Source organism: Peromyscus leucopus, chromosome 20 (assembly GCF_004664715.2).
Source record: "Peromyscus leucopus breed LL Stock chromosome 20, UCI_PerLeu_2.1, whole genome shotgun sequence".
In the NCBI taxonomy this organism is placed as follows: Eukaryota; Metazoa; Chordata; class Mammalia; order Rodentia; family Cricetidae; genus Peromyscus; species Peromyscus leucopus.
The window spans coordinates 44,442,442-44,468,418 of NC_051080.1; the positions used below are offsets into that span (position 1 = coordinate 44,442,442).

The 25,977-nt window shown below is 47.2% G+C and overlaps 1 long non-coding RNA gene across 3 annotated transcripts in view; it reads right to left on the reverse strand.

Moving 5' to 3' along the window:
- The window catches only part of LOC119086384, a 38,128-nt gene extending 21,267 nt beyond the window's left edge, over positions 1-16,861 (reverse strand). For 2 of the 3 annotated variants that reach the window (XR_005089666.1, XR_005089664.1), the window contains exon 1: positions 16,128-16,860. This is a non-coding gene — a long non-coding RNA (uncharacterized LOC119086384). Of the gene's footprint in view, positions 1-16,023 lie in introns of all 3 variants that reach the window. The other variant, XR_005089665.1, reaches the window with a different exon arrangement.
- Positions 16,862-25,977: the final 9,116 nt, after the last annotated feature.

The window sequence follows — 25,977 nt, forward strand, 5'->3', positions numbered from 1 at the left end:
AATTGAGCATAAAATAGGTATTCTTTATAATCCTCAAAGACAAGGCATAGTGGAAATAGCCCATGGCAGCCTTAAAGTGCATCTTTAAAAATTAAGAGGGGTAAATTGTACCCTAAGAAGCTTGATGACTGTCTTAGCATTTGGTACAATGTGTGGAAAAGGGAGGCTCGGACTTCAAACTGTCAGGAAAACTTTCAAAATGATATCAAAGCTGATCATGAACTCTGAACTTTCAGAAATAAAGCAGTGTTGAGTTCACTTATAATTTTTACTGTGGTAACTCATGATTTGTGTACTCTCTGTCTTGTTGAAAGAAAATGTAATAGTTCAGTTAAGAGATTTCTTCTAGATGTTTGCTAAAGTAGTCCTATAGAGTTTGTTTTTCAGTGAAAAATAGTTCTGTTAAGAGATTCTTTCTAGATGTTTGCTAAAGTTTGTAAAGTAGTCCTATAGAGTTTCATTTTGAATATAATGTTTGTAAAAACATGTAACTATGTATAGTGGAGTTTGCTTTTGAATGTTAGTTTGTAAAAAGTGTAAATATGTTTAGTGATATTCATGTTAGTTGTAAATATGTATAGTAGTGTAGTGATATTCATGCTAGTTGTAAATATGTATAGTAATGTTTACAGTAGATGTATTTGAACACTTTTTATGACAGCCCAAAATATAATTTTATGGTTTCAGTGGCCCCTGGAAAACCATAGGCAAAGGTGTCATAACTAGAGGAGCTTTTCTGTCTTCTCCCTAAAAGTTTCCACTCCTTTTGTTTCTGTTTAGAAAGGGGTAGGCCTCTCACAATCGAGTTAGTTTGTACAGAAATTCTACTGTTGTGATAAGAACACATGTATATATGAGCTACTTAAACAGCTAAAAGTGTTTTTATAATTAGCATGGGTTGCTGTTTGTGATTTAAATCACTTGCTGAAGTGATTTAAAATGACTGCTTTCTCCTGGGAATCAAAAGTGTCTTGAAATTTTTATTGAACATCTGTTTGGAGAGAGTTTTGATTTAGAAAAGGGCTTGGTGCAGCTAAGACTGCTGTAGTCACCTCAGACCCATTCCAAAAAGAATATTCTATCTTTATTATCCTCTACTCCTTTACTGGGAGGTGTGGCAGCTGTGAAGTTCACTGTAAGTATTTGCAACTTCTTTGTAGGGATCTGAGTCAGAGCTGAGTTAGGTCTGTACCCACTCCTGCCAGAGGCTGATAGTCAAAGACAGGCAACTTTCTTCTTGATAGCTTCCAACTAAGCCAGAGTATGCTTGATGGAAAGTGTATCTCCATGACAGGTAAGGAAGATTATTCAAGAAGGATGACCTAAGACAGGCACCATCTATCTGAGGGGCCTGGGAGGGCCTTTATTATATCAAGAAGGGGGAATTGTGGAGGCCCATAAAAGTTTCCTAGTGAGATGTGAGTTTGCTTTACCCAGCAGGGCTGCACTAGAGGATTGCTTGGCTATGTGCATGGTTACCAGGTGATTGGAAGGGGCCACTGGATATTTATCCAGGCCTCCCAAGGCTATCCTGTGTTTCTATCTGTTTCTCTCCCCACTATCCTTCTATCTAATATCTCTTATCCCTCCATTCTCAAGAGTACCCTGTCATAAATGTGGGAGCTGGTCTCCCACAAGGTCACCCACTGAGTGATTAAGGTAGGCTTATACAAGTTGAGTATATAGAAATGGACTCTGGAATCCGGTGCCTTCAAGTTTTCAAGAGGATAATGTAATACAAATTATGTATGGAACCCTGCCAAGATTCAGTTTTCTTACTTGTAAAACAAGGACAAGAATACCCACTTTTCAAATTAAATGTAATTCATGCGAAGTGTTTGGTGCACAGTAGGTGCTATGAAATGCCTCATGCCCTTATTGTTGTAGGGTCCTGGGCCCTTTGAGAGGCCACCTAGCATGAAAGGCAGTTTCCCCCAACTTGAAGATGGGCAGGCAGAGCAATGCCCAGGCTCACCTCTGGTTTCCACCAGGTGGGTGTAGCCTTGAGCCTCAGTGTGGGAGGACAGTGAAGAGGTAAAGGAACTAGCAGAGAAGACACCAAGCTGAAAGCCTGCATTAGAGAGGCAAGCTGCTCAGGCCTGGAGGATCTTGGAAAGCCTCAGGAATTGGGACATGTGGTGCCGAGGAAGGGAGCAGATGGAGCCTGAAACAAAGGGGTTATTTTGAAGTACTTCTAACAGCAGATAGACTTGCAGGGGCCAAATTTCACTCCCCTCCAGCAGGAGAGGGGCTTATTCTCTAGAGACACTGGACCAGAGAGACTTGTGCTGGTGATGTCTAGTGTAGCGGGAAGCTGGGGTGAGGCCAGAATTCGCATACTAAGTGAGCTTTCTCCCCTGCCTCAGAACAACAGGAGCAGGGGACTGTTGGGGAATATTCCTTCACACTTGCTGCAGAAACAGCTAGATCTATGCATGTATGCACTGACATGGAGGTGCCTAATGACCCTGGAATACCAGCACACACACACACACACACACACACACACACACACACACACACACAACTTCTGATGAGCTCTTCAAGGTAGCATGATTGTTCTCTTCCTTCTGTTCCTGCACCTCTTCTTCCTGAGACAGGGTATTGCTGTGTAGCCCAGGCTAGCCTTGAACTCACCTTGCAGCTCAGGCAGGCCTTGAGGGTTTCTTTTAAAAAATAAGATCTATTTATTTTATTTTGTGTCTGAGTGTTTAGCCTACATGGATGTGCCTGGTGCCTGCAGATGTCAGGAGAGTCAGATGCCCTGGAACCTGAGTCATGGATGTTTGTGAACCACCATGTGGGTGATGTGAACTGCACTGAAGTTCTCTGCAAGAACAAGTACCTTTCTCTTTTAACCCTTACCATCTCTCCCTCACTCTCTCTGTCTCTCCCTTTTTTCCTTTCTTCCTTTGTTTCTTTCTTTATTCATTTATTTATTTGTATTTTTGACATGGGATCTCATTATGTAGCTTTGGCTAACCTGGAACTCACTCTGTAGACCAGGCTGTCCCCAAACTCACAGAGATCTGCCTGCTTCTGCTTCCAGAATGCTAGGATTAAAGGAATGCACATACCACCACACCCAGCACAAGTACTCTTAACTGCTGAGCCATCTCTCCAGGCCTGGTCTTGAATTTGTACTGGATTCCAGGCGTGCATCAGCAGCCCTCTCAGAGCATTAGTCAAGGATCTCTACAGATGACAATGTCAAAATGATGGAGAAGAGTGCTATGAGGTGGGAAAGCAAAGGAGACAACGAACAAACAGAAGAAACTGAAAACAAATTCAAGTTGTTATCTTGAGAAGTAGCAAGATGCGCCCACGAGATATGTGTAATAGTGTAAGTAGGGCAAAAGTTACTGGAAGTTAAAAATACAAGAGGAAACCTCAAAGTCTGTAGAATAGCATTGGAAGGTAAAGTTGATGAAATGTCCCTGGCCTAGTTTCCTCTCTCTCACTGTGAGAAAAACCATGGCCAAAGCCAAGTTGGGTGAGGGGGGTTATCTGAGGGAAGTCAGGGCAGGAAGGAACTCAAGGCAAGACCCTGATGCAGAAGTGATGGAGGGATGCTGCGTTCTAGTCTGCTCTCTGGTTCATGTTTACGGTTTTCTTTCTTTTCTTTTCTTTTTTTTTTTTTAGACAGCAGTCCTTTTATTAGATAAACAATTCCACTTTAGACCAATCCTCACTGTAGACTCCCGTCTATACCCAGGAAAGCAGACGTCACTGTCCTTCGGGAACCATCTTCTGCTTGGCCTGACACTCAGGCCTCAGCCAGTATCTATGGGTTTCTAAGAAGCAAAGTCCAGCACCTCAGAGAAAAGTGCTGTGAAGCCTAGGGGTCAGCACCTGGCCCCCTCACACAGGCCCCTATTCGACATAGATATGTCTGTGAATGCTAGACAGATACATGTAAATCGTTTTTTACAGAAATAACACAGGGTTTGCGCAGTTCTATCAGTTTTTAAAAATCACACAGGCAGACTTGACACTTCAGCATAACCATTTTTTACTTTGGATTCCAGTGGGAATTTTAGGTCCCCGAATAATTTACAATCACCAAACAGAGGTCGTGCAGTGACACACTTAGGCATCCTGAGTCGCACACGGGATGGCGCCATCACCCTGTGCCGGCCACTACCAGCCCCCATCGCTCACAGCTCCAGGAGCCAAGCCGCCATCGCGTTCTGCCCTCTCGCGTCAGCACATACACCAGGGCTCGCTAACTGCACGGGGATCTCCGTTCCCAGGCTGTGTGGTTAGCATGTGCTCATATGACGCCATTGAATACCGTCCCCAGCCAGGACACAGAGAAGTAAAGTGCGAAGGCAGGGGTGCAACGGAGGAGAGATCCCGACACACAGACAGACAGACAGACAGACAGACACACGCACACACAGAGCTAATTTGCGGCCACATTTCAGGTACAGGTTGATCCGAAGGAATACATTTGGCTACAATGACGTGGAAAACAAAACTGTAATTCTAGTCTTTCTACTAGAATATTCCAGCAGTTTTCTCGTACAACCTAGACCCAGTGTGCTGGGGAACGGCACTGCCTATGGTGGTCTGGGCCCCCTACATCAATTAACAGACAATGCCCGCGGACGCCTAGGCCAGTCTGAGGGCCGCCACACCTCAGGTGAGAGCCTTCTTCACAGGTGACTCTAATTTGTGTCAGGATGACAAAACAAACGCCCTGACCAGCACAGACGCTTGAGGATAAACTTCATAAAGGATGATAAAAGGCAAAATGTAAGAGGATAGGAAAAGCATTTGGGATGTGGTTCTGCTAAGAGAAAATGGGGGTAAGGAACTCAGCAAGCAAATAATGTAAGAAAAGTGGCTGGTCGGGGAGGACTGTACTGCCCCAGGTACCGGGAACAGTTGACCGCGGCCTCTGTCAAGATGCACCATGTGACAGAGGAGAGTTCAAAACAGAAGAAAGACCCTGAGAGGTTTCCAGAAAAAGAAAAGGTTACACATATGACACTGAGCTTCCCACCAGTAACATGGAGAATAAAACACATGGGAGATGTGTCCTCAGTACTCAGGGGTGCTTTTTCACCCAAAATTCTGTCCCCGATCACTCTACTTACAAAGTGTGGTTGCTAGCACCCGTCCTCATCAGTCTACAAAGACACACAAACATGAAGCACGCACAGAATTTACACCCAGTCTGTGCTGTGTTGGGAGCTGCTAAGGACTCTCCATCACAAAAGAAAGGCTGACCCGGCATGGTGCTGCCAGCACTGGGGAGGCAGGGGCAGGCAGATCTCTGAGTTCAAGCACAGCCTGGTCTACATGGCAAGTTCCAGGTCAACCAAGGCTACACTGTCTCAAACAATACAAAACATAGCAACAGTAAAAAATCCACAAAAATAAAACAAAAGAGGAAGGCTTGTGATCTAAGGGGATGACAGAGAGTTCCAGAAGACAGCATGATGCAGGGCCCGGAGACTCCGGGAGGCACCACACTAGCAAAGATCTCAAAAAGGGTGTAACATTGACCTACAAGACCTGAAATACTCAAAGATTCAGATGCTTTAGAAAAACAGAAAGCAAAACATGAAGGAATCATCCACAGCTGAAGAAGGATGCTCTGAGGTATGGAATGGAGGAAGAAGGATGCTCTGAGGTATGGAATGGAGGAAGAAGGATGCTCTGAGGTATGGAATGGAGGAAGAAGGATGCTCTGAGGTATGGAATGGAGGAAGAAGGATGCTCTGAGGCAGGGAATCTGCTCTCATTTTATGACTTGGTGCAGCAGTGAATAATGTTTACTTCACAAAATCATAATAATGAAATTTTACCAAACGTTCATAAACAGTTAGGCTGGAAGGATAGAGTGTACAGGAAGGAGAGTGTGGGTTGTCTAAACTATTTATTTGTGGTGACTGTGGTGGTGTACCTTGTGATCTCAGCATCCAGGAGGGGAGGCAGGAGGATAGAGAGTTCAGGGATTGCCTGGGCTGTGTGCCAAGCTCCACTCCACTTTGGACTACACACCAAGCTCTAGGCCAGCCTGGGATACATAGTGAACCCCTATTTCAAATAGATATATAAATTTAGGAATATTAGTTTGTTATAGTGAAAAAAATTTAAATAAGTTCCTCGAGAAAGGACAGTGTGCCTTCTTCTTAAAACAAAACTAGCAGTGTTGTAAGTGTTGCTTCTGGGAACAAAAGGAAGATGGGGAGGAGGTGTGGTCAAGAGACTACATTTTGTGTATAATTTGACAACATTAGTTAAGAATAAACTGGCTGGGCGGTGTTGTTGTTGCAGCCTTTAATCCCAGCACTCTGGAGGCAGAGGCAGGCGGATCTCTGTGATCCAGCCTGGGCTACAGAGAGAGTTCCAGGACAGCCAGGTGTAGCATGAATCCTAATTGGTCTTAATAATAAAAAACCTGGGGTCAGATATAGGAGTAAATATCAGAAGAGACAAAAGGAGCAAGCCCCAGCCACCTCTCACCCCGCCAACTCCTCAGCCTGAAAGGGGTGAGCTCCTGTCTCTGCCTGCCTTCTATTCCTCTCTCTGCCCAGCCATATCATTTCCTGTCTCCACTTCCCTAGTGCTGAGATTAAAGGTGTGTGCCACCACTGCCTGGCTCTGTTTCTCTTTTAGACTGGATCAGTCTTGAGTAGCCCAGGGTGGCCTTGAACTCACAGAGTCTGTCTGCCTTTTCTTCCCAAGTGCTGGGGTTAAAGGTGTGTGCCATTACTGCCTGGCCTCTATGGGTAACTAGTGGCTTAGCTCTGCACTCTGATCTTCAGGCAAGCTTTATTTGTCAGATCACAAACAAAATATCACCACAGCTGTTACAAAGAGAAACCCTCTTTTAGAAATAAAACAAAACAAAACAAAACAAAAGAATAACCTGCAGCAGCTGGACAGTGGTGGCACACGCCTTTAATTCCAGCACTCAGGAGGCAGAGCCAGGCAGATCTCTGTGAGTTCGAGGCCAGCCTGGTCTACACAGCGAGATCCAGAACAGACACCAAAACTATACAGAGAAACCCTGTCTCAAAAAACAAAAAACAAAACAAACAAACAAACAAACAAAGAATAAGTTGAGGCCTGACTCTGTGGTAGGCAGATCAGCATGAACAAGGCCTTGGGTTCAGTCCCCAGCACACCAACAAACATACATGTTACTTAAGATCCAATAGAAGGAAGGAAGTGGGTCTGCCTTGGCCAATGGTCTTCACCTTCCTGAAGACAGGGTGCTTTGCAACCCCTTCAGTCAATGCCAAGTCAGAAAATTCCCAGTGGAGGAGTGTGCAAACCATCCTAATGTTTGGACTGGGGCTGCCTTTCCTGCCAATAGTGACGGCCAGAAAGGGTGGGGGCACCCCAGCAGGCTAGGAAGCAGCCTACTCCCTGCTTTCAAAGGTGAACCCCAAGACCTGGAGAGGCTTACAGTTCAACAGACTCTCTGAGGAGACAGACACCCAAGTAAGGGAGCCACTGTGTTGGACACCCAGTCCAGTTCAGCCTTCTGCTGACTCTAACCTTGTCATCACTGGACCATTGTTGGGGACTATTGGGGTCCAGCCCCTAATAGTCTCCTTTCCAGGGTCCGCGGAAGGATCTATCAACCAGCTGAGAATCTATTCTTTAAGGTCGGTAAATCAGTCTACGCACGCAGTTCTTTGGTCCATTCGCTTTAATTCCTCTGGCATAACATCCTTTATACACAGCTTCAGTTCTGTTCTCATGTCTAGCTCCTTTCTTGCCTGATTTCTCTCTATATTTATCTACTGTCCCCTCAAGGTTCTTTCTTAATTCCTTCATCTAGTTCTGTCCCTTCTAGGTTCTCATCTATCTAGTTCTTTCCCCTATCAGCTCCTCTCCCGTCTCCTTCTCTCATCTGGCTCTTCCTCATCTTCCATCTCGTTCCTCTAGTCCTCTCTTCTAGCCCTTCAATCTAGTTCTTCCCCATCTCAGTTCATTCCTCTCAGGTTCTTACCCATCTAGTTCTTCCATTCTCTTCTTTTTTCTCCATCTGTCCTCTGCTTTACAGTTATATATCTCCCCAAAATCACAATCCTCCCCTCCACCCAGGACACTCAGCCTGAACTTCCTCAGGCAGTGATTGTCCGCTATCAGGATCAAATGGAGGGTTGATAAGAATTACAAAGAGGGGCACTAGTTGTTAATTACCATTTGTGACCCAAAGGGGAAGTGACTAATGAATTAACTAAAGGCTAAATATGGGTAATATCTAAGAAGAGGGATCTTACGTGCACAACTATAACCTTAAATGTGTTTGGTAAAGGATGTTAAAAATCCATAAGTTGCTAGGTCAATGGGAGAAAATAAAACTGTCTTCTTTTTTCCTGTTGCTCCTATCTGTTCAAGCTGTCTGCCGTTTTCTGCAGGGTGGGGAAAAGTGTGCTCAGTCTCTAGGCAACCTGTGTACAGCTAGATGCCTCTGGTGATAGCTAAAGGGAGATCTGGAACTAGAGGTAAGGTTTGGGAAAGGAGGAAGTTAAGCTTAATTAGCACATCCACCAGGCCTTTTCAAACAGGTGGCCTGGATGCTTAAGTCTGTTCTTAGAGAGTACAGAGGTATCTCTGATAAGGTACTTTCCTCCATCCGGTGATGGACCTGGCCGGATGCTACCAATAGTGATAATTACAGGGAGGCTTGAACTGGGAGTTCTGGCTGAGCATAGCTGTTAGCACAGAAGGTTATCTAAATATTCCTAGAAGTGGTTAGGTAAGTAGTTAGAGGTCTATAAAGTTAGTAAGGCTGTAAGAAAGGAGGGGTCTGAGCTAAATTGTGTAAAGCTATTACTTAATGTCTACCTGACTTGGGCAGTGTCTCCTTGTGGAATTTACCTTAAGTCAGGAGACTCGCCTGTGGGCTGTTATCACTGTTAATCCTTGGAAATTGGGTGACCACCTGGGTGATGTCTCCTTTAGTCCTTGAAAGTGGCTAGGGGAGATATTTGATTCCAGAGAAAGCCTTTCCTGAGGCTGTTCTCAAAATGCCTGGAATGTGTATGTCCAGAGAGTGATCAGTCCACACTGTTAGCTCTTCTTAGGGAAAAGTCAATTGGGAAAACTATGAAGGCACACATGATTTTCATAACAGAAGACAGCTGATATATAACAAGCCAAGTAACACCAAAAACTCCTTGGGATTTGGCTTCCTCTGGAGGAATTCCCTGATCCCTCCAGGTAGTGACTTTGCCGTAACCAGCTGAGTTCTTATGATGTATTCCCGCGGCCCGCAGCAGACCATGGCAGCATCAGGGTCTCCAGGTCGAACCACCCACCTGAAGCACCAAGGCACATTCCGGTGAGACAATGAGACAGCTGAGTTTTGGAACACATACACACACGCCTCCAGCTGAGCGTGATGGGCTCAGTTCTGTTCAGAGCACTTTCAAGGAAGAAACGGGATGATTGTGACCACAGTCAACTTAGCAAGACCCTATCCAAACAAACAAGCGAAAAACAAAACACCCTAAATAAACAAATAGAAACAATCCTACCCTGACTTCATACTCTTCCCTCAACACCACCTTAGTGTTTCTTAGCAGACATATTATTGGAACTGGGTAGGACAATTTTCAATTTTCAGGACCTGCCTGCACATCAGGATACTGTAGCATCCCTGGCCCCTACCAGTGTATCCGATACTCCCTCCCCTTACCACTGTGACAACTTAAACTGCCCTTGGTTTCCCCGGGTGACTCCCAAGGACATCCCCAGGAGAGACCTCCAGGTAGATGAAGCCACCTCGGGATGGCTTACAACTCAATTGCAAATATGCCAGCGAAGAGAAGTCAGTGTGGAGAGACAGGGAGGGGAGATACAGTCACTTAAGTTAAGTGCAAGGCACCTCTGCAGCCTCCTCTGACACATGGCATCCTGGGTGAGACCTCAGCACTGATTCCAGAAGCATTGCTGTTGATGGGAAACATGCACACTGGGAGAGAGCGTGGGAATAACAGAGCTCTAGTGGAAACAGGGGAGGGAGCTGACAGGCCATCTCTCCTAGACATTTCCCACACCACTGAAACTGCAGAGGGGATATGCCCAGACACAGCCCAGGACGCCGTGCTAATGCCACATTCTCCTATGTGTCTAACGGGAAATGACTGTGGTGGAGGCTATTTAGTCGGCCAAATGGACAAATTTATCTTCGGCATGCAGAACCTAGTTATCCAAGATGACCTGGCATGGCTGAAGTCTGCACTAGTTTGCTAAGGATACTGTAACAAAGCACCTCAAACTGAGTGGCTCGAACAAGACAGGTCTGTTGTCTCACTGTTTTGGTGGTGAGTTGGCAGGGCCCGTTCTCACTTCTGGTAGCTTGCTGGTGTTCTCTGCCATGCTTACGCTTATGGACCTTTTCCTACATTCATACACAAGTATCGTTCATGTGTGTTCCTTCCTCTTTTTATAAGGGTATTGGCAGCACTGAATCAGGGCCCACCAAACCTCAGCATGCCCTTAAATAGTTGCATCCACAAGGACTTCATTTCTAAACAAAGCCATACTGTGAGACACTGGGGATGAGGGCCTACAAAAGAATTTGGGAAGAGTCACACAGTTCAGCTCTCTTACAATGAACTGTCATCCTTTGCTCCTTGAAAGAAGAGTTAATTTCGAATTTCCTTAATTCACACCTCAAAGAACTCTTGAGTTAAAGCTCTGCATAACAATAGAGGTACGTGAAAACTCTCACTAGCCCATGGAGAGAAAGGCTCTCCCCATGGCAGCATGTTGCAACTTGAGATTCCTATGGCAACAACAGAAAATATTTGATGTGTCTAATCTGCTCCAGTAGACACAGCTGTGGCAGGTGTGACCTACCTTCTGAGTCACATTTTGCCATCAGAGGATCACAAAGTACATTCGATGACTAAGAACATCTTGGCACCCAGGCCACCCTAGGGGCTGAGGCATCTGCCAGGTTTAGAAGCACAAGGAAGGTGTTTATAGAAAGGTAATGAATGACATTTGAGAGAGTATGGGGTCAGCCTAATGCCATTGGAAGTCTGGGAAGATTCATTCAGTGGTTGATCTGTTCATATAACCTTTGGGTAAGTTCTTCTTTAGCATTTAAGATGAACAGGAACCAGGGAACATAAAATCTCAAGAGAAGAAAGATAGACATACAAGCCATTGTGAAGAGTGGTCTGAAGGCGGCCAACGGTCTGCCTTGACAGTGAGCAATAAGGTCTGAACTTGTAGGGTGATGGACGCTCTCTGATGGGGTGTGGTTGGAGCTGAGCCCTGAAGGATTCCGACAAGAGAGGAGGCAAAAGCGCTGAGCTGGGCGTGGCTTTGGTGTGCTTAATGGATAACTGGAAATGTTCTCTGGAGGAGGCAAGAAAGAGTCTGGAGGGACAGACGTGGACACAGTGGGTTGGCATAGGGTGACAGGCTTGCCACCAGACGCTTCGAGAAGCCACTGAGGAATTACAAGCAAGAAAGTGAAAGGGTCTGATTTCTGCTTTTAATCAATGAATTTTGTTTATTTTCAGGCAAGGTCTCCATGTATAACTGAGGCTGGCCTCCAACTTGGCAAATCTCCTTCCTCAGCCTTCTGAGTGCTAGAATTATAGGAATGTACCACCACACCCAGCAGCTTTTTATTTTAAAGCAACCACTCTCCTCACAGCTCAGAGTGGCAGAGAGTCATGGTGAAACGTGCTTGTAATCCTAACTCAGGAAGAAGAGGTAGGAAGATTGCAAATTCAGGGTCTGTGCTATCCAATAAACCTCAGAAGAAGAAAAAAAACTTGAAAACACACAGTGTTGGCAAAGATGTGGGAAACAGAAAATGTGCATTTTTTATGGAAATATAATACAGACCTTAAGGGGAGAAATGTGGCAATATCTCTCAGAAAGAAAAATGCACAAACCTTTGACCTAGTACTTTTTTCCATGAACTTATCCACAGTATTTCAAAATTAGTACGGATGAAGTTATTCATGGAGACTTTGCATGTAATTGCCAAACCCTGAGATCTGAATGTTAAGGAAGGACTAACAAGGACCTGAGGTGTCCCCTGTCCGCCTGACGCACTGCCGTGCCATTACACTTGTTCAGACGTGCACGGGCCCCTGAAGAGCACACGCAACACTTTCTGCTGTTGCTGCCATTTATTTTAAATTTTTATTGCATTTAATGATCGATTGATTGATTGATTAACGTATGTGTGAGCACATGCCACAGCACGTGTGTGGAGGTCAGAGAACATTTGTGTGGGCTGGTTTTCTTTTCCCATCATGTGTGTCGTGGGGATGGAACTCAGGTCACTGGGGTTGGTGGTGACTGCCTTACCCCACTGAGCCACCACGGGCCCCATTGTTGCGGTGTTGGTTTTGTGGTCTGAAACAGTCTCATTCTGTACACAGGCTGGCCTGGATTACGTTATGTAAACCAAATTGGCCAAAGTTCATAGCAATCCTCCTGCCTCAGACTCCTAAGTGCTGGGATTGCATGAGCCACCATGCTCTGCCTTACAAATGCCATTTTTAAGTCAAGGAACATGTGTGCAATGTGCCATCTGTGTGGGTACAGTGTGTACACCTGTGTGTTTTCCTGTGTCACTTTGGACCCTCTGGGAAGCAGACACCAAGGTAGAACCAGAAATGGAGATTTATTGGGGAAACTTCAGCTGCATTGTCCAGTTTGGAGAAAAGCCAACTCGCTAAGAGGAATTAACAGCTGGTCTATTAATGTTAAACAGATTTTTCTCCATCTCCACAGGGGAAATCGCTGTATTGATATGTAAGTTCTTTTCCCCATGGTTTTGTTTATAGAAGCTGATGAAGTGTTCTCAAAGTGTAAAGAAAAATGTCCTGGGGAGACAAACGCAGTGGACAGAGTTGCTGAGTGTGAGCACGACTGTGTCAGGGTCCTCTACAGGGAATTAAGCTACAAAAGGAATAAACGTTAGGAGGGGCTTAGACTACAGGATTTGGGTAGCCCACAACAGCTGTCTTTCTACTAGAGAGGATGAGTAACTAGCTGTTCTGTCTGCCCCGTAGGCGCCTTGGTAACACCAGCCAGGTGCGGAAAGGTTATCGGAGAGCACTGGTCTTTAGCCCACGGTAGAAGACTGAAGAAATGGGTTCTGTTATCAGCGAAGGACAATAGCAGTCACTACAGTACCAACAGAGTGGATGAACTTGCCAGCAAGACACCAAGGCAAGCAGGCTAAAGGTCAAAGCTTTTCTCTTAGACCTCTTTCTATTTTGGCTGCCATGGGAAGACGCCATCCACATCTGGGGAGGGTCTTCTCACTTCAGTAAAACAAAAACAAGAAAATAGGAAACCCCTATGGGTGTTCCCAGAGCCCTGTTACCTGGTTGATTCCAGATCCAGGCGAGCAAGATCAGCCATCACAAGAAGGAAGGAGAAAGCTTGGAGAGAAGGGGAGGGAGGGGGAGGGAGGGGGAGGGGAGGGAGGGGCAGGGAGAGGGGGAGGGAGGGGGAGGGAGGGGAGGGAGGGAGAGGAGGGGGAGGGAGGGGGAGGGAGGGGCAGCCCAGTGCAGCCCAGTGCAGCCCAGGAATCTGAGCTGTGGAGCCCAGAGGCTCTGCTCCAGGAGCCCACATTAGGCTGCTCAGGCTCTGGTGAAGCTCTGTCATTGGCTGAGGGCTCCCTGGGGAGGGCAGGGACAACTGCTAAGATTGAAGGCGGAAGAAGGCGGAGATATCTGTGGGGATAAGAACCCTCACGTTTAATACACTGATTTCCCCGTACAGATGGGAAATCGGTTTAACATTATGAGACCAACACGGCTGCTAATTTTTGCTCAGTGACCTTTCAGCACATGGACTTTTCCCCAGACTGGACAACAGAGCTGAAGTTTCCCCAACTGAGAACACTCCTCAAAGCAGGCTGTCTTGGGAAGATAAATGAAACTGAACTACTTGGAAATAAAAAGGGTCTTTAATCGGGGCATTTATAACAGGTGAGCAGAAGCCAGGAAAACAGCCAGCTGTCACCAGATGGCGACTGAGACACAAGAGGGACAGTGGAGGTTGAGGGTATGATAAAGGCCAGGGAGAGAGGGGGGGCTCTTTGTGGATGGACTTCCTGGGCTGGGGTGCCTCTCACCCACAGGAGGGGCAGTTTCCGGGCATGTGTAGAAGGGAGGGAACTGAGAGCTTGGTTTTGGACATGATGAGTCCGAAGTTCCCATGAGTCATTAAGTCTGAGGCCTCATGGGGAGTGTGATCTCTGAGTCTAGAGCTTAGACTTCTACTTAGCTTTTCCTCTCAGGATACTGCCAGATTGCAAAGAACAGCTGATCACTGTCAGGGGAAGGAAGGAGACAGGTGACCTCTAGCAGGAGAGAAACCCATGCAGAGAGGCCTGGCGGGTAGAAGTCCAGAGAAGCCACAGAGAGCTCTAGCCTGAGATTGGCACGGCATTGGCATTACATCTAGAGAGATCTCTGGTACCAGCACAGCAGACAGATCCCAGGGAGGCCAAACAGAGTCAACTCTGATCTATTTTCTGCTGATGTAAGTGAATATCATGGACTGGATAATTTTTAATGAAGGCTGGGAGGCACAACAGTGTAGAGATGAGAGCCTTCTCGCAGATGGAGACTCTCTGCAGAGTTCCCAGATGGCACAGGAAACCTGTGGTTAGAGGGGTGCATACGTGACAGACCTACCCTAGGGAGCACCTGGTAACCATGAAGCCACGATGGGACCAAGTCCCTGGTAAGGACAACACCCTAGGACATAATTACCTCCAGTCTAAGTTAGGTTTCTATTACTGTGAAGAGACACCATGACCAAGGCAACTCTTATAAAGGAAGACATTTAATGGAGTGGCTTACAGTTCAAAGGTTCAGTCCATTATCATCATGGTGCGACATGGTGGCATGCAGGCAGACACGGTGCTGGAGGAGGAGCTGAGAGTTCGTACATCTTGACCAGCAGGGCACAGGAAGTAGTCTGAGACACTGGGCGTGGCTTGAGCATATATGAGACTTCAAAGCCCGCCTCCACAGTGATAAACTTCCTTCACCAAAGCCACACCTCCCAAAGTGCCATTCCCTATGAGCTTATGGGGGCCAATTATATTCAAACTACCACACCTCCCAAAGACCTCACCTCTTTTTTTTTTTTTTTTTTTTTTTTTTTTTTTGATTTTTCGAGACAGGGTTTCTCTGTGTAGCTTTGCGCCTTTCCTGGAACTCACTTGGTAGCCCAGGCTGGCCTCGAACTCACAGAGATCCACCTGGCTCTGCCTCCCGAGTGCTGGGATTAAAGGCGTGCGCCACCACCGCCCAGCCATACACTTTTAAATATACCTTTATTTTTCAAACTCAAAGCCTTATTTCATCAAGTTCTAATACATTTGCACTGATAAGAAATCTCATCGGCATCACGTAAGAAGGTGAGTGACCAGTACCAAGGAGGAAGCCCGTGCTTCTAGGCACTGCTAAGGAACGCTTCAAGCCTATGCAAGGACAGAAATAAGAGCTTCCGATGTAGTCCAATGGGCACTTTTATTTTTATCCATATTAATTTGGAAAAAAATAGATGCTTCCAGAAAATCAAGTTTTCACTCACACACACCAAAAGGCCAGGCGGCTGGCTTCTCTTTTGTAAAGACCATGAATGATGTTAATTGGCTCCTTCCTCTTTAGTGGGCGGTCACCTCACCTTCCTATGCAAACACACATGAAGACCTCACCTCTTAATACCTCAGACGGGCTTGAATTTCAACATGGGTGCTGGTGGGAACATTCAAGCCTCAGCAGAGGCAGAGAGAGAGGAGTAAGGGAGCTAAACAAACACCGGGCTGATAAGGGCGGAAGGAGGACTTGGTTTGAACAAGGACAGAGGAGAGCGTGTAGACAGGCCTAGATAATAACACCCAGTTTCCAGGTTGAGCGACTGTATGAGCAATGGGGTCATGTCTCCAAAGCATGTGTAGGAGGAAAATCAGGGCTGTGTTGAAGGAGGAAGGAGAAGGCAGATCCTCGACTCACTTAGACTTGCCCGTTCCCAGAACACTTCACTCACCTGTCATTGGCTAGGTCACACAGCAGCCTCGGGCTGGGTCCACAGCCCGAGGTTCCTCTGCCATTGTCAATGTTGACTCTTCTCTGCCCCCACCCCAGACTCACCACCAAAGTTAAATGTGTGGCCATGACACCGCCTCCCTCTGTCTTCTTCGTTCTTCCCGTGGGCGCCTCGTCCTCTTGACTTCAGTCTTGGCCTTCAGTCTCTCCTAAGAGCCATCCTTGACATTTCTCCGTAAGTTTCACGATGCAGCTCACTGTTCTGAGAAGTGCCGGTGACCTGCTGCCCGGGGGTTGGTGTCCAGCTCCTTAGTCAGGCTTCACAGTCCTCACGTTCTGGTCACCGACTGAAATATTTCTCCTTTCCAATAGAAGTCGCTTCCTTACCGAACAGACTCCTCCCACAAGGCGTCCTCAGGGTGCTCCAGCCACCTGGCTCCCGTTCTGAAGCCCGCACAGTGCCTGAGGGCTGTTGTCTCCAAGTAGCCCTGCTGGGCTCTGGTCTTCTTCACTTCGCCTTCTGAACCTGTTGTCAGAACAGACACCGAGGCGCATGTCTCGGGGATCCTTCAGGGGGGCTGCCAGGCTGCCTCCGCGGACGCTCAATCTGAGCTCTATGACTGAGGGCTACAGTGGTTGGAGGTGGCTTGGACCGCTCTGGAGTCCCGGAGGCTGGCAGTGGCCTTGCACCTGCCTTGGGGCGTCTTACAAAGGCATCCTGTTTGTAACAGATAGTACTACCGCAGACAACACAGCACGTCCTCGTGGGGCCCACAGGGGCTTCCTAGTGACACCTTACTCAGGGTCAGAGAATCTGAGGGTACTTTACCCAGCAGGGCTGCATAAGGAGGTGATTTGACCACAGGCGTGGTTACCAGGTGTTTGGAAGGCTCTATGGTGTGCTTTGATCTTGAAAGGGGGAGGTCTTTTGTCTCTCCCCTTGGCATATTATAAAAAGCCCTTTTGAATAAACGAAGAGGCTGGTGGGTATTGACTCAGGCCCTCCTGAAGCTATTCTGTGTTTCTGCCTTTCTTCTCATCATCTAGGTCTCTCTTGGTGGGGGCAGGTCGGAGCTGGACTCCCACAGGCTCCCACACATCCTAAGCAAGTGTTAGGACTACCTATCACCATGACAGCATTGTCTCCTCCCGTGGATAATGCTGGCAGATCTGAGTTCAGAACGGAGTCCCCGATTGCTCAGACTCTGAGGACCTGCCCACTCTGAAGGTTGAAGAGCTGGACTGTTCCTCAGCTCCCTGCTTTACAGTCAGGTAAACTGAGATTAGTTCTGAGGCGGCGAGATTTTTCTGTTTTACCAGCCCAACAAAAAGATGTGTGTGCAAACATGCACACGCTTGCACTATGTGGTCAGGTATGACTGGGTAGGGGTTTTCGAGGTGGCAGGAGCTTGAGAGTTAAGAGTGTTTGAGAGATGACTCAAGGGTAGGCTGTGTCCATGTGGGCCGTCAAGGCCAGGCTGTCAGATGCTTTCCCAACTAAACTAAAAGAATAAAGCACAGTCTCCTACAGTCCCAGTGATCCTAGGCTCCACTGAGGTCACTATGTGCTGTCCATCAAATGTCTTAAGCAGAGCCCTGGCCATGATAGTCTGTGTTTCTACAGCCCCGGAATGGAGGTTGCATTCTGGTGACTTGGGGCTTGAAAGAGAGTCTGCCCCTCCCAGCTTCTTTAGTTCCTTTTCTTCGCTGACAGGATTTAAAGGAGGAGGAGTTTGGTCTTGACGTACACTGTGAAAAGATGCAGTCTGTCATGGCGGGGATGCGGTGGCAGGGCCATGAGGCAGCCTGTCACACTGCATCTGCAGCCCGGTGTCTAAGAGAGATTGGCCCTGGCGCTCGGTCCAGGACCCACTGAATAGTGCCCCACCCCACTCGGGTGGCTCTTCCCTCTTCAGTAAAACCACTCTGGAAACCACCTCAGAGACACACCCACAGAGGAGTTCCCATGGTAATGCAAAACCCAGTCAAGTGGCAAGGGCACCAGCCAAGACACCTGTGTGTCCTCTTCAGAGATTAGGAAGTCCGGGGCGTGAGCTGTGTGAGACGGTAGAAGCTGCAGGATCGCGGGCTGCCCGCCATTGTCTGGATGGGCAGAAGTGTGCAGGCAAGAGAGCGACGCGGCCTGCTGAGGGCCGGGTGGAGCATAGCCTGTGCTCTGTGTGCTCACAGGATTGACTCCCTCTGCCAGCTAGCAGCCGCCTCAGTTTCTCAGGATTCTCCAATGGTGGTCTGGAAGGCAATGAGGAAAGAGGAGGAGGAGAGGGAGGAGGGGAGGGCAGGGAGGATGAGGAGGACGGGGAGGGGAGGAGGGAGAAGAGGGGAGGAGGGAAGGAGGGGAGGAGGGAGAGGAAGGAGGAGGGGAAGGGGAGGAAGGGAGGTGGACAGAGGGAGGAAGGGAGGTGGACAAAGGAGGAGGGGGAGGAGGAGGAGGTGGAGGGAGGAGGGAGAAGAGGGGGAGGAGGGAAGGAGGGGGAGGAGGGAGAGGAAGGGAGGAGGGGAAGGGGGAGGAAGGGGAGGTGGACAAAAGGAGGAGGGGAAGGAGGAGGTGGAAGGGAGGAGGGGAGGAGAGGAAAAGAAGAAAAGTTTTGCCTCCTTGCTGGTTTGACTCATGGCTGTAACTTATCAGCACACTGACAAGATTTTTGTTTTTCACTGAAATGAAACTTTTGTTGAATGCTTGAGTGCAAAGTATGATACACTCACATAATCAAAACCTACTGCGTTCAGGGAGTGAGAAAAATCAGATTTATTGTGTGAGCAATTGTATATTCCTGAAAGCCAGAGAGTGCAGTTTAAGGCAGAGAATCTCGAGTTAAATAGACTTATCATACTGATTGAGTGTCTCTGTGTGTGTGCGTGTGCGTGTGCGTGTGTGTGTGCGTGTGTGCGTGTGTGGTACAGGGGTGTCGGGAGAAGCGGAGCTGGAATCGGGGTAGTATGGGCCTGGGGCAGAGCATCCTCCCAGGCAGAGGCTCCTGTTCTCACCTCTGGCCCCCAGCAGGTCCGGCACATTGCAGGGCACATCCTGGGTACCTTGGGGGCAGGACTCAGAAAAGGCTGGATGAGCTGTGAGGGCGGTCCCTCTGAGCCACAGCAAATGGGGAAGCTGTGTGACTGGTCACCTGTGAGCTTTCTTGTCAGTCACAGCAAGGATTGCTGACTTGGAGCTCCTGCCTTTGAGCCTACACCTAGATTCAGGTGCCCACTGGCCCACTCACACACACACACACACACACACACACACACACACACACACACACACACACCCCGGATGCTTCCCTTAACTCCTAAGGCTTGATCACCCGCTGTCCTGTTAACCACCACAACCACAGGGCTTTGACAGCGTTAGTACCAAGAAATGGGGTGTGTGTTGCATGTACGCACGTATGCACAGAGAAGCCAGAGTTCAGCCTCTGGCGTCATTCCTCAGGAGCTGCCCACCTTGGTTTCTGAGGGAGGAGCTCTCATGGGCTTGGATCTGGCTGGGTGGCCAGCCAGCCCCAGGGACCCTCCTCTGTCCCAGTGCTGGGCTTGGAAACTCCACCAGGCCTGGCTCTTTACATCAGCTCTGGAGCTGGAGCGCAGGTCCCTGTATCCGCAAGCGAAATGCTTCACCAGCTGAGCTGTGTCCCCAGACGTCGCCCTCTGTTACTTTATCTCCTCCCCTCATACACTCAGGACCTTTTTTTTTTTTTTCTGAGAATTGCAAAGTGTCTACACCTTCTTCAGCTACTCTTAACTTCTCAGCAACTCACTTCCTCTAGAGCAAACTCTCGATATTCCCCACGGAATGACTATCTAAAGTCACCAGCCCTACTGTGTCTTCAGTTTCCCTCGCCACCTTCATGAAATCTCTCTCCTCCTAGTCCGGCATAAATTCCACGGTCAGCCAGTATGTTACACATTAACTCCCTGCCCTTTCCTGCTGTGCGCCTGTAGTTTAGGTCTGGTTGAATCCAGCCACTTGTTTACTCCATACCTGCCCCTCCCCCATCTCAGCAGCTCCACCCACGCACTTCAGCACAGATGGAGAATACAAGTGCATGTCAATGTTGCTTTCCAACTCCTGCGGGTCTTCAGTGCTCACAGGAAACACAATGTATCCTCTGTCCACTTGTTCGCTCTCCTACTTCCCGTTTTCCCTTTCTCTCCTTCATCATCTCCATCTTCCCATCCTCTGTTGGGTGATGTGACTTCTGCTCTCACTTAGAAAATAGGAAAATCAGAAGAGGATTCAGCAGACCCTGTGACCATGCCTACTCCTCTAACAGCCCCAAACCCACATGCTATTCCCTGCCACTCACAGAACAATATCTGTACCCCAATGCCTAGAACCTACGACTAGTCTGTCTCCATGGCAGAAAGAAGTTTGCAGCCATGCATAGGCTCCAGAGGCAGGAGGATGACCTTGGGTTATCTGGGTGATTCAGTGCATCAGAAAAAAACCCTTATAGGAGAGAAGCAAGAGGTCCTGCCCGAAGAGGTGATGTGTGGAGGGAGGGAGAGGCAAGCCCTGTCTCCATGGCTGGCTTTGAACTTGAAGAAGGGGGCCAAGAGGCAAAGGGCAGACAGGCTTTGGCACAGCACAAGGTGAAGTCACTCTCCTGGCCTCCAGAAGATGGATTTTCGGGAGTGTAGCCTTCAGAACTGTAAGACAATGAGTTTGTGTCGCTCTGCGATCCTGAGGCAGGGTCTTGTCCAGGCTTGGCCGGCTTGGACCTTGCTGTGGAGCCTATCTACCGTCTAACTTGCGATCCTCCTGCCTCAGCCTCCTGAGTACTGGGATGACATGTGTATCCCACGCCTGGTTTGCGTCTCTGTTAAACCACTTCGTTTATACTGATGACACATCTAAAATCAGTGCCTTCTCCCGTTCTCCAGCCCAAGTCCCCTGTGTACACTGGCAAGTTGTCCCCTCTCTGGATATTCTCATTAACACATAAGCACAATGTGTTGTTTTTCTCTTGTCTTTAGTAAAAAAGAACGTATAAAACCACGATACTATTCTGTCTTAGCTTGGAGTCTGATTCTCCGCACTGAAGTGTCCGTCTTCACTCTCATTCTGTTACACACACTGGAACGAGGCTTTTTACTTCACAGTCCTCATGCTATGGAAGTTCTCCTGCCAAGGTCACAGATGAACCACGGTCACCACATCCCTCAGTCTGCGCTGGCTTACCTTTCAAGTGAGCCACCGGAGCGTTTAACATAACCGCTCAGTCCTCAGACATTATACGGTCAGTTTCCCCCTGCTCTGCTGGTTCCTCAGTTTCCCCCTGCTCTGCTGGTTCCTCAGTTTCCCCTGCTCTGCTGGCTCCTCGTCTGCCTCCTTTGTCTTTGGAGGTCTGCACATGTCAGAGCCCCAGGCCCTGCCCCCTGCCTCTTTTACCTATTGCCAGTGGTTCCATCCAGCCTGTGGCTAAAAATGTCATCAACAGGCCAATTACTCCTGGCTAGTTTTCATTATCAAGCTGACTGGACTTAGGATCACCTAGGGGACCTAGGATCACCTAGGGGATGTGTCTATAAGGCTCTCTCCAGAGGTTTGACTGAGGAAGGAACCCCTGAAGGTGGGTTCCCAGTTGAATATAAAGAGAAAAAAGGAGAAAGATTGCAGAGCACCGTATCTATCTTCCTCGCCTCCTGAGTGTAGGCGAACTGTGATCCGCCTCATCACGATCTCACTGCCAGACTTTCCCTGCCACGAAGGACTGCGTCACCCCCAACTGTGGGGCAAAGAAGCCCCTTCGTTCCTTAAACTGCGTTTATCAGGTATTTCGTTATGGCAGTGGGAAAAGTAACCAATACAACTCCCGACTCTGACTTTCTAGCCAGCATACCCAACTGGCTGGCTGTCCAGTCACGGACCAGTGTGCCTGACTGAGTGTCAGAGGCTGACCCTGACCCCCCAGAGGCTGCACCTCTTAGTCTACACACTTCTTCCCACAGACTCTTTCGTCTCAGTGAATGTCACACTGTCCTGATTTTCCTGGTGAAACCTTGGAGTCATCCTTCTCTGTCACCTCGATGGAGCTCACCGCAAACCCTTTGTCTCTACCTTCAGAGTCTGACCTTCTCCCTAATATCGCTGCCACAACATTTCCAGCATTTTTATTCATCTGGATCAAAATGAAGCTCAGACCATGTTGCTCTGTTTATTTCCCATCTGACTGAGCAAAGGCCAAAGTCCTCTCAGGCCTCTGTGGGGCTTTTCTAGATCTGGCCTCACTCCGCCTCCTACTTCTTCCTCCACTTAACTCTGCTTCCGACCCTGCTGCCCCTCCACACCTGCCAGTTCCTCCAACACGAGCTGCAGAGGACTGAAGTGCGGCTGCACCTGGGCAGCATCCAGAGCTCAGTCTACAGCAGCGTCTGTCCATCAAAAAATCCAAGAACAGCCTCCCCCGGACCCCAGATCATTCATGCCAACAACCTCCTAAAGACAGCCAGTTACACATGATAAGATGCACCGGATCCCTCTGCTCCAGGCCTCACAGAAGGCCTTGTCCCTGGACACCCCCAGAGAGCCCACTCCTAGGCCAGCAGCAGCCCTCACCCCATTGGTCCTCCAGGATGTCCGAGTCTCTCAGAGAAGGTTTGAATGACCGACCTAAGCCCTGCAGTCAGCTCTATTGCAATTCCAAGCAGCTTTGATTTTTTCAGTCACATCCCTAAATGCCACCCGAACACAAAGAGAGAATGGGATTCTTGAAGGTCAAATGGTTTATTGATCTGGGTTGGCAGGACCAAGGCTGGGGCGTCCGGAAGTTTCTGAGGTGGGCTAGGGAGGTAATGGCTTCGCTTCTACAGAGGCTGAACATTCAGTCCCCAAGGGGAGAAGGGACTCCCAGGCACTCTGAAAGGACATTGACTGTCACTTCCTGCTCATAAACTAAATTGTGCTGGGCCATGAGACTGAAGAAGCAGTTTCTGGGTGCTCACAGTTTTATGAATTCCACCCCACATCCTGCTTCATTCTGGTGTTTATTTATTTCCCTAAGCTGCAAACTTCTCCAGCTTGTGACTGCAGTCACCTTGAGACAGAAGCCTGGAATAGTAACAACCAATTAAAATGCAGGAGCACCGATGACTGGCATTGATTAAAATCACAGGGACACAAGTGACAAAAGATGGCCTCCTCTCAGGCGCAAGCCTGTGCCTTTCCTCTGCTGTGTCTCAGAGAGTCAACCAACACTCTTTTTCTAAGAGAAAGAGACTCCAGATTTCCTTGCTATATTTTTTTTTTTTTTGTGATATATATTTTTTATTTTACAATACCATTCAGTTCTACATATCAGCCATGGGTTCCCCTATTCTCCCCCTCCCACGCCCTCCCCTTACCCCCAGCCCACCCTCCATTCCCACCTCCTCCAGGACAAGTCCTCCCCCGAGGACTGTGATCAACTTGGTAGACTCAGTCCAGGGAGGTCCAGTCCCTTCCTCCCAGACTAAGCCAAGTGTCCCTGCATAAGTTCCTGGTTTCAAACAGCCAATTCATGCATTGAGCACAGGACTTGGTCCCACTGCCTAGATGCCTCCCAAACTGATCAAGCCAATCAACTGTCTCACCTATTCAGAGGGCCTGGTCCAGCTGGGAGCCCCTCAGCCTTTGGTTCATAGTTCATGTATTTCTATTCATTTGGCTATTTTTTTTCAATAATTGAGTAAAACTGAAATTTATTATATGCCACAGTCGTCCTAGGGACCTCCATGCTATATATATATATATATATAGCATTTATGGTTCTATGGGTTGTGGTCTGATTGTTCATTTTATATCTAGAATCCACCAATGAGTGAGTACATACCATAACTGTCTTTCTGGGTTTGGGTTACCTCACTCAGGATGATTTTTTCTAGTTCCATCCATTTACCTGCAAATTTCATGCTTTCATTGTTTTTTCTCTGCTGAGTAGTACTCCATTGTGTATATGTACCACATTTTTTTCATCCATTCTTCCGTTGATGGGCATCTAGGCTGTTTCCAGGTTCTGGCTATTACAAATAGTGCTGCTATGAACATAGATGAGCATGTATCTTTATGGTATGTATCAGCATTCTTTGGGTATATGCCCAAGAGTGGTATGGCTGGGTCTTGAGGTAGTTCGATTCCTAATTTTCGGAGAAACCGCCATACTGATTTCCACAGTGGTTGTACAAGTTTACATTCCCACCAACAGTGGAGGAGTGTTCCCTTTGCTCCACATCCTCTCCAACATTGGTTGTCATTGGTGTTTTTTGATCTTAGCCATTCTAACAGGTGTAAGGTGGTATCTCAGAGTCGTTTTGATTTGCATTTCTCTGATGATTAAGGATGTTGAGCATTTCTTTAAATGTCTTTCAGCCATTTGTAGTTCTTGTTTTGTGAATTCTCTGTTTAGCTCTTTAGCCCATTTTTTAATTGGACTGTTCAGTGCTTTGATGTCTAGTTTCTTGAGTTCTTTATATATTGTGGAGATCAATCCTCTGTCAGATGTGGGATTGGTGAAGATCTTTTCCCAATCTGTTGGCTGTCTTTTTTGTCTTATTGACTGTGTCTTTTGCCCTGCAAAAGCTTCTCAGTTTTGAGAGGTCCCATTTATTAATGGTTGTGCTCAGGTCTGTGCTGTCGGCGTTTTATTTAGGAAATGGTCTCCAGTGCCAATGCGTTCAAGAGTGCTTCCTATTTTCTTTTCTATTAAGTTTAGTGTAACTGGATTTATGTTTAGGTCTTTGATCCACTTGGACTTGAGTTTTGTGCATGGTGACAGATATGGATCTATTTGTAATCTTTTACATATTGACATCCAGTTATGCCAGCACCATTTGTTGAAGATACTTTCTTTGTTCCATTGTATAGTTTTGGCTCCTTTGTCAAAAACCAGGTGTTCATATGTGCATGGATTAATGTCAGGGTCTTCAATTCGATTCCATTGGTCCGTATGTCTGTTTTTATACCAGTACCAAGCTGTTTTTATTACTATAGCTCTATAGTAGAGTTTGAGGTCCGGGATGGTGATGCCTCCAAGGGTTGCTTTATCATATAGGATTCTTTTAGCTATCCTGGGTCTTTTGTTTTTCCATATAAAGTTGAGTATTTTTCTTTCCAAGTCTGTGAAGAATTGTGTTGGGATTTTGATGGGGATTGCATTGAATCTGTAGATTGCTTTTGGTAAGATTGCCATTTTTACTATGTTAATCCTACCTACCCATGAGCATGGGAGATCCTTCCATTTTCTGATATCTTCTTCAATTTCTTTCTTTAGAGATTTAAAGTTCTTATCAAAAAGGTCTTTCACTTGTTTAGTTAGTGTTATCCCTAGGTATTTTATATTATTTGTGGCTATTGTAAAGGGTGATGTTTCTCTGACTTCTTTCTCAGCCCTTTTATCATTTGTGTATAGGAGGGCTACTGATTTTTTTGAGTTGATCTTGTATCCTGCCACTTTACTGAAGGAGTTTATCAGCTGTAGAAGTTCCCTGGTAGAGTTTTTGGGGTCACTTATGTATACTATCATATCATCTGCAAATAGTGAAAGTTTGACTTCTTCCTTGCCAATTTGTATCCCTTTGATCTCCTTTTCTTGTCTTATTGCTCTAGCTAGAACTTCTAGTACTATATTGAATAAATATGGGGAGAGTGGACAGCCTTGTCTTGTTCCTGAATTTAGTGGTATCGCTTTGAGTTTCTCTCCATTTAATTTGATGTTTGCTGTTGGCTTGCTATAAATTGCTTTTATTATGTTTAGAAATGTTCCTTGTATTCCTATTCTTTCTAAGACCTTTATCATGAAGGGTGTTGGATTTTGTCAAAGGCTTTTTCAGCATCTAGGGAGATGATCATGTGGTTTTTTTTCTTTCAGTTTGTTTATATGGTGTATTACATTGACTGATTTCCGTATGTTGAACCATCCTTGCATCCCTGGGATGAATCCTACTTGGTCGTGAATGGATG